The 13054-nt window shown below is 42.0% G+C and overlaps 1 protein-coding gene and 1 long non-coding RNA gene across 10 annotated transcripts in view; one reads left to right on the forward strand and one right to left on the reverse strand.

The window, feature by feature from the left end:
• The window catches only part of LOC117202274 (uncharacterized), a 183210-nt gene that overhangs the window by 15323 nt on the left and 154833 nt on the right, over positions 1–13054 (reverse strand). Inside the window, exon 4 of one of the 3 annotated variants that reach the window (XR_007479158.1) lies at positions 5525–5693. The exons of 1 other annotated variant lie outside the window; for it this stretch is intronic. This is a non-coding gene — a long non-coding RNA (uncharacterized LOC117202274). The remainder of the gene's footprint in view (positions 1–5524; positions 5694–13054) is intronic. One more of the 3 variants, XR_007479160.1, reaches the window with a different exon arrangement.
• Positions 1–13054, forward strand: part of LOC101270044 (TRPM8 channel-associated factor 1) — a 105963-nt gene that overhangs the window by 10142 nt on the left and 82767 nt on the right. The window contains exon 1 of one of the 7 annotated variants that reach the window (XM_033432278.2): positions 7213–7373. The exons of 5 other annotated variants lie outside the window; for them this stretch is intronic. The gene's annotated coding sequence lies outside the window, so the exon portion shown is untranslated. Of the gene's footprint in view, positions 1–7212; positions 7374–9309; positions 9472–13054 lie in introns of those variants that run through there. One more of the 7 variants, XM_033432279.2, reaches the window with a different exon arrangement.

The following is a 13054-nucleotide window of genomic DNA, read 5'->3' on the forward strand; positions in this document are numbered from 1 at the left end:
GCAGGATTTCCTTCTTTTTAATGGCTATATAAATTCCATTGTGTACATATGCCACAATTTCTTTATTCATTAATCCATTTGTTAGTCACTTAGGTTGTTTCCATATCTTGGCTACTGTGAATAATGCTGCAATGAACATGGCAGTGCAGATATTATTTCCAGTTACTGATTTCATGTCCTTTGAATATATACCCAGAACTAGGATTGTTAGATAATATGGTAGTTCTAATTTTAATTTTTTGATGAATCTCTATACTGTTTTCTATAATGACTGTACCAATTACATTCACATCAACAATGTGCAAGGGTTTCCTTTTCTCCACATCCTCACCAACACTTGCTATTTTTTCTCTTTTTGATATTAGCCCTTCTAACAGGTGTGAAGTGATATCTTGTGGTTTAGATTTGCATCTCCATGATGATTAGTGGATTTGAGTACTTTCCCATATACCTGTTGGCCATTTGTATATCTTCTTTTGTGAAATGTCTATTCAGGTCCTTTGCTTATTTTTAATTGGATTATTTGTTTTCTTGCTATTGAGTTGTTTGAGTTCCTCATATATTTTGGATATTATTAACTCCTTATTGGATATATGGTTTGTAAATATTTTCTCCCATTCTGTGGGTTGTCCCTTTACTCTGTTGTTTCCTTCCCTGTGCAGAAACTTTAGTTTGATATAGCCCCACTTGTTTATTTTTGCTTTTATTGCATGTGTTTTTGGGGTCATATCCAAAAATGTATTTCCCAGCCCAGTGTTAAGCTTTTTTCCAATGCTTTCTTCTAGTAGCTTTACAGTTTCAGATCTTATGTTTAAGTATTTAATGCATTTTGAATTGCTTTTTGTATATGGTATGAGGGAAGAATTCACTTTCGTTATTCTGCATGTGGATATCCAGTTATTCCAACACCATTTATTGAAGAGACTATCCTTTCCCCATTGTGTGTGCTTCGCACATTTGTCAGAGATCAGTTGAATGTATGGTTACAGGATATAAAGTCAACTTACAAAAATCAGTTGTGGGGACATCCCTGGAGGCATGGTGGTTGAGAGTCTGCCTGCCAATGCAGGGGACGAGGGTTCGGGCCCTGGTCAGGGAGGATCCCACATGCTGCGGAGCTACTGAGCCCACGTGCCACAACTACTGAAGCCCACGTGCCTAGAGCCCGTGCTGTGCAACAAGAGAGGCCACCGCAAGGAGAAGCCCGCGCACCGCCACGAAGACCCAACGCAGCCAAAAATAAATAAATTTAAATAAATAAGTGAGTACCAGTTAGTCAGGACCTAAATTAAAAAAAAAAAAAATCAGTTGTGTTTCTATACACTAACAGCAATTTAGCAATTTCCTGAAAGGAAAATTTAAAACAAGAATCCCATTTACAATAGCATCAAAAACAATAAATACTTAGGAACCAATTTAACCAAGAAGGTAAAAGACCTGTACACTGAAAACTATAAAACATTGATGAAAGTAACTGAAGACACAAATTAAAAGCTATTCTGTTCATGGATTGGAAGAAGTAATAATGTTGAATTGTCTCTGCAAGTTTATATATAGAAAAGCTTAATAAAAGAAGTTAGTCATCTGCAAACAGAGATATCTGCAAACAAAGGCAATTTAACTTCTTTCTTTCCATTTTGGATGGCATTTCTTTTTTCTTGCCTCATTGCTCTGGCTAGAACTTCCAGTACTATGTTGAAAAAAAGTGAAGGGGGGACCCCTTGTCCCTGATCCTAGAGGAGAAGCTTTCAGCCTTCACTCTTGAGTGTGATGTTAACTGTAGGCTTGCCATATGTGGCCTTTATTTTGTTGAGGTACATTCCTTCTATATCCAATCTGTTGATAGTTTTTTGTCATGGAAGGGAGTTGTATTTTGTCAAATGCTTTTTCTGCATCTGCTGAGATGATTTTATCCTTCATTTTGTTAATGTGGTAGCACATTTATTGATTTGCAGATGTTGAACCATCCTTGCATCCCTGGAATAAATCCCACCTGATCATGGTGTATGATTTTTTTAATGTACTGTTGAATTCACTTTGGTAATATTTTGTTGAGGATTTTTGCATCTATATTCATCAGGGATGTTGGTCTGTAATTTCCTTTCTTATAGTCTCCTTGTCTGACTTTGGTGTCAGGGTATGGGTAAGGCTCAAACAATGCAATAAATTTAAAACCATTTATCTTCATTAACCACCATCTTGCAGCTGTGCTCTTGTTATTGTATGTTTATTATGCTTTTATATCCCACAAGACGTATTTGTTTATTTAAATATCAATATTGATATTTGCCCAGGTATTTACTCTTTCCAGTATTCTCAATTCCTCCTATAGTTATGTACTCCCATCTGGGATCATTTTTCTTAATTTTGAAGTACTGCTTTTTATACTGTAATGCTAGCAAATTCTCTCAGCTTTTGTTTATCTAAAATTGTCTTTATTTTGCCTTCATTTTTTGAGGGGTATTTTTGTTGTGCATAGAGTTTTAGGTTGGCAGATTGTCTTTTTTTTTTTTTTTAACCAATACCACTATGTTCCAGTTTCTATCATTTTCTTTTGAAAAGCCAGATGTATTATTGTTCCTCTAAATGGAAAGTATCCTTTATTTCTTGCTGACTTTCAGATTTCCTCTCTGAATTTGTTTCTTAGCATTTGACTATAATGTGCCTAGGTGTAGTTTTCTCTGTATTTATTCTGCTTAGGGAATGAGGAGGGTTTTTTTGTTTTGTTTTTCTTGTTTTTTTTTTTTTGCGGTACGCTGGCCTCTCACTGTTGTGGTCTCTCCCGTTGTGGAGCACAGGCTCCGGACGCGCAGGCTCAGCAGCCATGGCTCACGGGCCCAGCCGCTCCACGGCATGTGGGATCTTCCTGGACTGGGGCACGAACCTGTGTCCCCTGCATAGGCAGGTGGACTCTCAATCACTGTGCCACCAGGGAAGCCTGAGGGGTTTTTTTTAATTTGAGTTTTGATGTTTTTCATCTCTTGAGAATTTTCAATCATTAATTATTAGCATATTGCTTCTGTTTCACTGTCTCTCCTCTTCTTCTGGGAGTCTAATTACACATATGTCAAGACTTTTTACTATGTCTCATAATTCCTATTATAGTTTTACTGTATCCTTTCATCTCCTTATGCATCCTTTCTTTCCTCTGTGTGTTATTTTTAGGTACTTTCTACTGATTCTTGTTGTAGTTCATCAATTCTTTGGTCATTTGTGTCTAATATGGTATTACAACCAACTATTGAATTCCTGATTTCAATGATTATGTTTTATTTCTAAAATTTGTATTTTAATATTTTACGTTTTAATTCTATACTGGTATTCTCCAGGCTGTTTCTGTTATTTTTGAACACATTAATCACAGTTATTTTAAAATCAGTCCCTGTCTAAGAACTCAAATGTCTGAACCACTTGTCTATTTCTATTTTTTGTTGTTTCTCTTGAGTTCTTGATAATTCATCCTTATTTTTAGCCTCCTTCTAAATTTTTGATTGGATGCAGGACATCATGAATGAAAAATCAGAAAGTTCTGGTTGATGTTATTGTTTATCAAAGAGGATTTTTCTGGCGTGGGGGACAGATAAAGTACCAGCAGATTACTTTAATACTATCAGAGATTAGCTTTAAGCTTTCTTAGAACTGGTCCCTTTCAGGTTTTTCCTTTATCCAAGAGCATAGACCTTACTTCTCAGGCATTATTTTTATTCATATGCCATGGTTTTTCTCATATCTCAACTGAAAGCAGATAGTGTTGATAAAAATTAGTTACTTTGGTGGGACTGGACCTCCATATTTCCATAATAGTACAGCTACTGAAATGACTGCTCAATTGATTGGCATTTTAGCCATTATTTTCTGCAGGTTTTTTGGGTCTCTCCCTGTGCATGCATAGCTTAGGAGTCAGCCAGTGACTTAAGGGGAATTTGTACATAGATTTTTAGATTCACTTCTCTGAGGTTTCTTCTTGTCTGAAATTTCACTCCTTTGAGTTTTAACTGGTTTGGTAATCTTGAACCAGTAACGCTGACACTTCCTGCTTGGCCTCAGTTATCCTGCATTGTGAACTGGAAAATGCCCTAAAAGAAGAAGCCACAGTGAATGTGCAGTTCATGTCCTGAGTTTTCCTTCCCTCAGGATTGTAGCTTCTCTCATCCTGCTTATATTGTTTGCTCTTCAAAGTCTTCCCTTGTTTCCTACATTTTATCCAACTTTTATTGCTGTTTTTAGTGGAAGCATTGTTCTAAACAAGGTATTTTCTCAATGACAGAATTGGAAGTCTCTCACCATTTTGTCTTACATCTCAGATTGTTTATCTAAGATTATTTTATTTCTTCTTGAGATCTATCCTTTAGAATTTCTGTTAAAGCAGACATTTTGATAATAAATTCTCAATATTTGTGGGTCTGAAAGTAACATTTAAGACTCTTATAATAGAAAGTAGGGGACTTCCCTGGCGGTCCAGTGGTTAAGACTCTGTGCTTCCAATGCAGGGCACGCAGCTTCCATCCCTGGTGGGGGAACTAAGATCCCACATGCCTCAGAGCAGCCAAAAAATAAAAAGTAGTTTAAAGAAGGTAGTGCCGTGGTGGCACTAGGCATGAGAAAGCAGTGAGGGTAGCTTTTGGGTCACTTCCAGACTATTAAGGATGGTGCTGCTTTGAACATTCTAGTACATGTCTTTTGGTGACGTGTGTTTGCATTTCTGTTGGATATATACTTAAGAGTGGTATTACTGAATAGTCTTATTTTTTATTTCAAAATAATTTTTGTAACATTTTAAAAATACAAAATATCTAAAGAAAAAATTACTGGTCAACCCTTCCCACTTCCTGAGGTAGCCAAATATATCCTTATTTTTCCTGTTAGATAAACAGAAACATACAAAAGTAGGATCATTAATTTTTCACTAAAAATATATGTTGAGAGCATTCCTCAAGGTTTGACTTGAGCTCATCTTTTTAAAAAACTGCGTAACATTTTGTAGTATGGACTGTTAATAACTTCTTCATTCATTCCTATGTTGCTGAGTATCTACAGAACTTAATATCTCAAAAGTTATTTCAGTGCTTTCAGGATTTCATGGCAGTCTCTATTACTCAGGGCAGAAACTGGAAAGTAAAACAGAACCTCTAGGGGAAGTAGAAATAAGAAAGGAGTCAGGGGGCTTCCCTGGTGGCGCAGTGGTTGAGGGTCCGCCTGCCGATGCAGGGGACACGGGTTCGTGACCCGGTCCGGGAAGATCCCACATGCCGCGGAGCGGCTGGGCCTGTGATCCATGGCCTCTGAGCCTGCGCGTCTGGAGCCTGTGCTCCGCAACGGGAGAGGCCGCGACAGTGAGAGGCCCGTGTACCGCAAAAAAAAAAAAAAAGAAAGGATACAGGATTTATACTTATACTTGAGCTAGTAAGGTAGAGTCTGAAACAGAGAAACAGAGGATAGAACCAGTTGAAATTTTGGGAGACACAGAAAACAAAAGGCTTAAGGGAGAAAATTAAAAGAGCACGAACATGAGGAGAAAACTTACAATACAGAAAATTTGCAATGTGGTCAGTTTTCTATGTCACGGTCCTATTTGTTTCATAGAGGAGTGATCCTAGGATTGCTTTCCTCACCCCACAATCATCTGTCTTGTCCATTCAACCATCAGTTGGACATCACGGATCACCTGTTTACGGCCACATGAAGTGGAGAATCTGGAAAAGAATGACAGAGTTCTTGGCTTGGGCTTACTCTGGTTTGGGGAGTTGTAATGAAACCCAGAAGTAGTACAAGGTGTGGTACTCTATCCACTTTACCTTGAATCCACATTCCTGTGGAAGGTCCAGCCTGGACACTGTTTTGTGCTAGGGGAGAAAGCTTTAAAATTGTCTCTTCCTGAGGATAGTTTGGTCTGGGGACATCTTCTCCTTAGGTACCCAGTGTATAGGGACCAGGGTGGTGATAGGTGAGGGGTGAGGAAACAGGACAGTATACAGAGGCCCCACAGATCTTGTAGGCCTTTGGGGCCAGCCATAAAAAGGGGCTGTGGTTTTCACCCTGGTTTCTAATGTTGAGCTCACCAAGCTAGATCAGCAGACACCTGATTCAAGACAACACGTGGCCAGGCATAAAGCCAGATCCTGGCTCAAAAGTCAAGTGTTGCATCCCACTCTTCCTTGATTAAAATGAGTCAGGAATAGGAACGAAATTCAGGAAACCCATACACAGGGAGAAATCATTTTTATAGGAGGGTCACTACCGGCTGCTTGAGCAAGGATATTTTATCTATTTCATTGATTAAATTTATCTATTTTTATCACAAAATAATATATATTACCGTTGAAACGTTAATGAGGTGTATGAAGAAAAAATACAAATAATCTTCTCTTTACTGTCCAATTCTTATAGTTTGATGTATGTCTTCCATAAAATTTGTGTTTATATAAGCATATAAAAATATTTTTAAATTTATTTGTACAAAATTGCAAAATCTCCGTTTTACTACCACGTTAAATGTTTATTAAAAATATAAATATAGTAAGACAGGAATAAAGACACAGACCTACTAGAGAATGGACTTGAGGATATGGGGAGGGGGAAGGGTAAGCTGTGACAAAGTGAAAGAGTGGCATGGACATATATACACTACCGAACGTAAAATAGATAGCTAGTGGGAAGCAGCCGCATAGCACAGGGAGATCAGCTCGGTGCTTTGTGACCACCTAGAGGGGTGGGATAGGGAGGGTGGGAGGGAGGGAGACGCAAGAGGGAAGAGATACGGGAACATATGTATATGTATAACTGATTCACTTCGTTATAAAGCAGAAACTAACACACCATTGTAGAGCAATTATACTCCAATAAAGATGTAAAAAAAATAATTTAAAAAAACCTTTATTAGCTGTGATAAAAATAAATAAATAAATATAGCCAAACTCCTGGCAAATATATATAGATTTAACACATCCTTGGAAATAGTTGTATTATTTTATATAAAGAACTATCACTATCCACCAACTCGTTTGCTGGTAAATAGTATCACGGATTTCTTTTTCCGCAAACTGCCCTGCAACACTGCCAAGGCGGGGGCGGGGGTTCTCCGTCCTGCATTTGCTGGGGGCATCTGCGCGCAGAAACTGACACAAAGCGGAGCCTCTGCGGTTTGTGGGCTGCCGGCCAGGCTCCGCCCCCACCGCTGCGTCAGCCAATCAGCTCCCGGGACGGCCGCCTTCTCCCTCCCCACCCCCGCCGCTGCTCACCTCTACCCGCAGCGTCCCCCACCACCTCCACCAATTTTCAAATCCCGGGCTGTGTGCCCCATCTCCTTGTCACGTCTCTGCAGAGGAGTCCCTCCCCCCTTTGAAGTAGCGGGTGTGGATATTGCTGGACTACGGGTGAGTCTTGTACAAAGATGGTTTCTGGGACCAGAGCAGGCCACGGAGCACCAACCGAGTTCCCTGCGGCCGGGCTTCGAGAGGAAGGGACGCGGCCAGGGTCCCAGGGGAGTGGGCCCAGCGGGACTGAGAAAGTGGTCGGGTTTTTGGTCTGAGACCAGTTGGGCCTAAGGAGGCAGATGTCTTTCAAAGAGGATTCCCTGCGGTTTCTCCATGTCTGTTTCTGGCTCTGCTTTTTTTTCCACCACTCTGGCTTTTATTTCTTTAGTTCTGTTATTTCTTCTCCTCCGGGAAGGTAACCATCAAAAGTCTAATGCATTCTTGCCCTTTCTAAACATTTTTCATAATAAAATCTGTCAAAGCTACAGATAAGTACAGAAAATAATATAACAGATTTATCAGGTGTTGACATTTTATCACCTTTCCTTCAGCTCCCTCTTTCTCTCTCAACGTCACTCCCCCTCTCTCCCTCTGTGTGTGTCTCTCCTCCTTTTTAAGAAACAAAATCTGACATTTAAAACCTTTTCCCCACCAAGTCTCATGCCACCATCCTGAGAGGTAAGTTAGGTTGTATCCCTCCCATGTATATTTTTGTCCTATTATTTATTTTTATGTATGCAGTATATGCATTTGTTTTGAAGTTTAAATTTTTCGTGAAACAATGTTTCAGGTTTTACCTTGGTGCTACTAGTCTTGGCATTTCAGACCCAAAAGGGTCTTTCTTAGCAAGCAAGTCACCAGCCCTCTTTGTTTAGAAGAGGACCCTGACCCCTGGAGAAGATAAAAGACAGCCTCACCGTCACTCTTTCACCGAGCAGGATCCTGAATTCAGGTCCTCTTGATTTCTGTTCCTGGCATTTCCTCTATGTAAACCCTGCCAGTGAGCTCACCTGCCCACATGCTCCTATTGAATTATTGTTCATATGATTCAATTTAGGGAAAGAGGACTGAAGGGAGATGGAGAAAGGAAATATGACTTGGATTTGGACCAAAATCCTAGTCAAGATGAAAAAGTATGCATTTTCTTGAAACATATTTATTAATTCTTAGGATGACCGGAATATTTATTTTATTTAACAAGCAGTCATTACAGTCTTACTGTATATGCCAGACATTGATCCAAGAACTTTGTATTCACTCACCAGGCTTAAGCCGAGGAACAGAGGAATTAAGTAACTTGTGCAAAGTCACTCAGCCCCTAAAGTATAGCACTAAGATCTGAATCCAGGTTATCTGGTGACAGTCTGAGTTCCTAACCATTATCCTACATTATACTACCTTAGCACCTGAGCTAGGTGAAGTCACCACACAAAGTAGGAACTTGGAATTCAGAGAAGGGAGGAGCAACTGTCAACTGGTCATCAGAAAGGACTTTAGGAAAGAAAGAGGATTTGAAAAGTACACAGAAGAATCAATTTTAGTCACCTATTGTTTGCTTGAGATATAATATATTCTTATTTTTAATTTACCAAACAACACAGTAACAGTGCAAATAATGCAGCGCTATATAAAAGTTGCCCTGCACTATTCCTCCAATTAAACAAATATTAGCAGGTAGAGATGTAGCTATCCTTTCACCCACCATAATACAAATATATGGAGGGATGCTTTTTATTACAAAAATGAAAGCATATTCAACAATTTCTGCAATTTTTATTTTCCCCTAGGCAATATGTCAAGTACATTCCTCCGACGAAATGGAGATCTAACCTCTTCATGAGAATTGAATAATACTCTGTAGACTGTGTCTATGATTTGTTCAGCCATTTCCTTTACTAATGACTAGTCAGAGAAGTTTTGTCTTTAATTAGACGGCCGTCCCCACTGCCAGAATGGGGGCCACCGCAATGCCGAGCCCACAGGCGACACAAAGAAGTGCTGTCCCCTGCCAAGCGCCGCCCCTCGGGGTCGCGGTCCCGCCCAGGAGGAAGCGGGGAGGAGGAGACTAGTCCGGAACCCCACCCCCGCTTCGTCTCCGCCCAGCTCGCTCGCCCAGCGCCGCTTGCTGGGACGCCCCTTCCCCGCAAAACCCTGCGTCTCCCTCTGCCCCCAGCCCTCCTTCTTCCAGCTGCCGCCTTGGAAGTTGCAGGGCGACCTGGTGAGTGGCCCTCTCCGAATGCCCCGCAGGCTGGATCAGGGGCGGGTGGCCGTGGACTGAGCTCGGGTAGGGAGAGGGCGGTGCCGGAGGCCGAGGGGGCGCGAGGGGGGCGCGGGCGGACCTGTGGGCCCCGGCGAGCGGCAGGGTTGCCGGTTCCCAGATAGGGGCACAATCCCTCGCTGTTGTGTCCGCCTTCCTGTGACAGATTGTTCTGTGTTCTCCGGCTCTGCATCCCTCCTGCCGCATTGCTCCTCCTCTTGGGGTTCTAACATCTGATGTTTAATTGCTTTGTGTTGTCGAGTTGCGCACAAACATGGCCTAGAGAAACAGCATCTAATTCGCAGCTTTATCGGGTGAGACTACCGTAGCCCAGGCAGGTGGCAGGGCTTGCTCAGGGTCACACGGGGAGCTGGTGGTAGAGCATCACTTCTGTCCTACTGCCCTTTGATCTTTGCAAACACTCTCTGGGACTGAGATCCCTCGCCCACTTGCATTGCCCCCACCGAGACTAGGGAATGTGTGTGTGTGTCTAAGAGGAGCCGATGGTCTGTGTACCTCCAACCGACCCAGACCTCCGTGCCAGCGGGCCTGGAGATTTCCCTGCCAACGCACGCGAGCTTTTCCGCTGTCTTCCCTCCTCTCACCCCTCCTTCTGCTGCTTCCCCCCACCTCAGCCCCCTCTCCACTCCTCTGACGTCACCGACATGCTCTTTGCAGACTGGCTCTGGGCCTGGGGAGGAAAGTCTGGCCTGGTGAAGGCCTGGAGAGGAAAGGAGGGAGGAGGATCCCACACCAGAACTTAGTCCTGACAGCCCCTCGGAGTCAAGGCCGGCCCTCTCCCATATTGTCCATTTGATAGGACACCCTCTGAAGCCAGATGATCAACAGCTAGGAAGAGGCAACACCTGGATTTTTTTTTTTTAACTCAGGTCTCACTTATGCGCTCATACTCCTACATTATGCTATTTTCCTGGGATTTACCTAGTGAGAAAAGTGAGCAAATATGAGTGAGAGAAAGACAGAGAACCCAGGGGGAACTTAGGAATTAAGAAGGGAGCGCATTAAGATTAAACTAGAGGAATAGAAAAAGCAGAGTTCTGCATCCTGCCTGTTTTTATGGGGATGGGGGGGGGAACTGATTCTGGAGGGCCACAAGAGGGCCTTCAAAGATGTTAGTAACGGCCTGTTGTTTAATCTGGGTGATTGGTGTATGGAAGTCTGTTTAATTTTTAAATCGTTTTATTATTTTACCATCCAAATTCTTCCACGTGCATTACATATTCTTTTAAATGTATGAATTAAACCATTTTAAGTGAAAAATAAATAAGATTGGGCTGGTATGAACCCACCCCAATTCTGGCTACTATTAACAGAAGATGGTGGACACTGGAAAAGATACTGGACATATAAGGAAAAATAAACAAAGCGTTCATGGAAAAAAAAGCATGAAGACGAGAAGACCTATAGGATTGGGTGTCTGTGATATGGATCATTTTGCAAGGCCCGAGTAGCTGTATGCTGAAGAATTGATCCCAGGTTTGCCCTTACGTTCACATCCATGATTCAGTCGTCCACCCGTGGAGCACCTCTTCATTCTTGTGGGGAATCCAGATATATAAATCACGTCCCCTGACCTCAGATACTTACTCTACTTTGGGGATTTCAGACCAAGCTACAGTGCAGGATGTGGTGCCATATCCAAGGCAGGCCCACTACCTTCTTGCCTTCCAGGTACGTCTCTTAAAGGGAGACCCCGTTTAGGTGCCATGGGGCCTCTTTGTGGAAGGGGTAAGGGATCTGTAAAGCTCTCTCCTTGAGTTACAGGTCGTGCCTGAGGTGCCTTCTACTCCCGAAGTGCCTTGGGTTCCATTAGTTAGCGGGTCTGGGGAGAGAAAGCAGGATCCACAGAAGGAGAACCAAGGATGAAGAACTTAAGGGGAGAAATAAGAAATTACCCCAGGCTATGTCAATCTGCGCTCACCAAGCTAGGAGGGCAGACAGGGATTCAGGCACAAAGAAGAAGCATTTGGTTGAAAAATTGAGTGTGGGAGTCATTGATAGCTGGTTAAAGTGGGGACAGAACCAGCTACAAAGTTCAGGGAACCTCCACAGAGGAGGAATTCACATTTATTGGTGGACAAATGCACAACTTGGGAGATGAAGGAAGACATTTTAGAATGAGTGAGATAGGATCAGTTGATGAATCCAATCATTTATATATTCAATCATTTAATGTGTTTACTTGATTGAATTTATATTACCTGTGCTATTTTTTTTAACATCTTTATTGGGGTATAATTGCTTTACAATGGTGTGTTAGTTTCTGCTTTATAACAAAGTGAATCAGTTATACATATACATATGTTCCCATATGTCTTCCCTCTTGCGTCTCCCTCCCTCCCACCCTCCCTATCCCACCCCTCCAGGCGGTCACAAAGCACCGAGCCAATATCCCTGTGCCATGCGGCTGCTTCCCACTAGCTATCTACCTTACTACGTTTGTTAGTGTGTATATGTCCATGACTCTCTCTCGCCCTGTCACAGCTCACCCTTCCCCTCCCCATATCCTCAAGTCCGTTCTCTAGGAGGTCTGCGTCTTTATTCCTGTCTTACCCCTAGGTTCTTCATGACACCTGTGCTATTTTTAATTGTAATAGAAATACATGCAACAATTCAAAGGATTGTTGTGCAGACTTATATAAAGAGAAAGAATACTGTTCACCTCTTCCTTTCCTATGCAGTCAGTGTTAGCCTGTTGAAATGTGGCCTCCATAGTTTTCTGTTTATATAAAATCCTAGTAACAGGCTTATGTATTTCTGGTACTTAAGAACATGGACTCCAGTGCTAGATTTCCTGGGTTTGAATGAAGGATCCACTTACCACCTATGTGACTTAAGCAAGTAACAAATTCTCTGGCCATCGGGTTTTTTGTTTTGTTTGTTTTTTGGTCTTGCGCATTTTTAAAATTGGGATAGTGATAGTACATACCTCATAGGTCTATTGTCAGGATTAAATAATGTATGTAAAGCGCTTATAATGATGCCTGCAACCTGGTAAGCACTAAATTGTCGTCACTACTACTAAAATTGCTAGTACTACTATTGTTAGTAACTTCATCCATACAAAGGTGGGTTTTTGTCCTACATATTATAGCAATTTGAAATTTTCACTTCAGATATATCTAGGACATTCTTCTAGGTAGAAGAAAAATAGGTTTAACGCTGTTCTTTATGAAAGCCTCGTGGTATTCTATAATACAGATTATCATGCTTTTCTCAAGCATTCTCCTTCTCAAAGCTTGTCTTGCCACACTCAGAGCCTTGCTATCAGACTAAGGAACAAGGAAAACCGGCAGAGAGAAGGGCGCTCAGGTGGTTCCACCCAAACCCCACTCACCTCAGGCCACCTGTCAAGCCCAGGAACCAGGTGGGAGACTCAGCAGGAAAAGCACCCCTCTTCTCCCTTGTCCCCTACTTTTCAAATCTCCAGGCCAGCTGTCCATCCCTTTGTCACTTCTCTACAGATACTACTTCTCCCATGAACTAGCTCGGAGTACAACTAGTGAGGCAGAACTGCGAGTTC

Source organism: Orcinus orca, chromosome 9 (genome assembly GCF_937001465.1).
Source record: "Orcinus orca chromosome 9, mOrcOrc1.1, whole genome shotgun sequence".
NCBI classification, from domain to species: Eukaryota; Metazoa; Chordata; class Mammalia; order Artiodactyla; family Delphinidae; genus Orcinus; species Orcinus orca.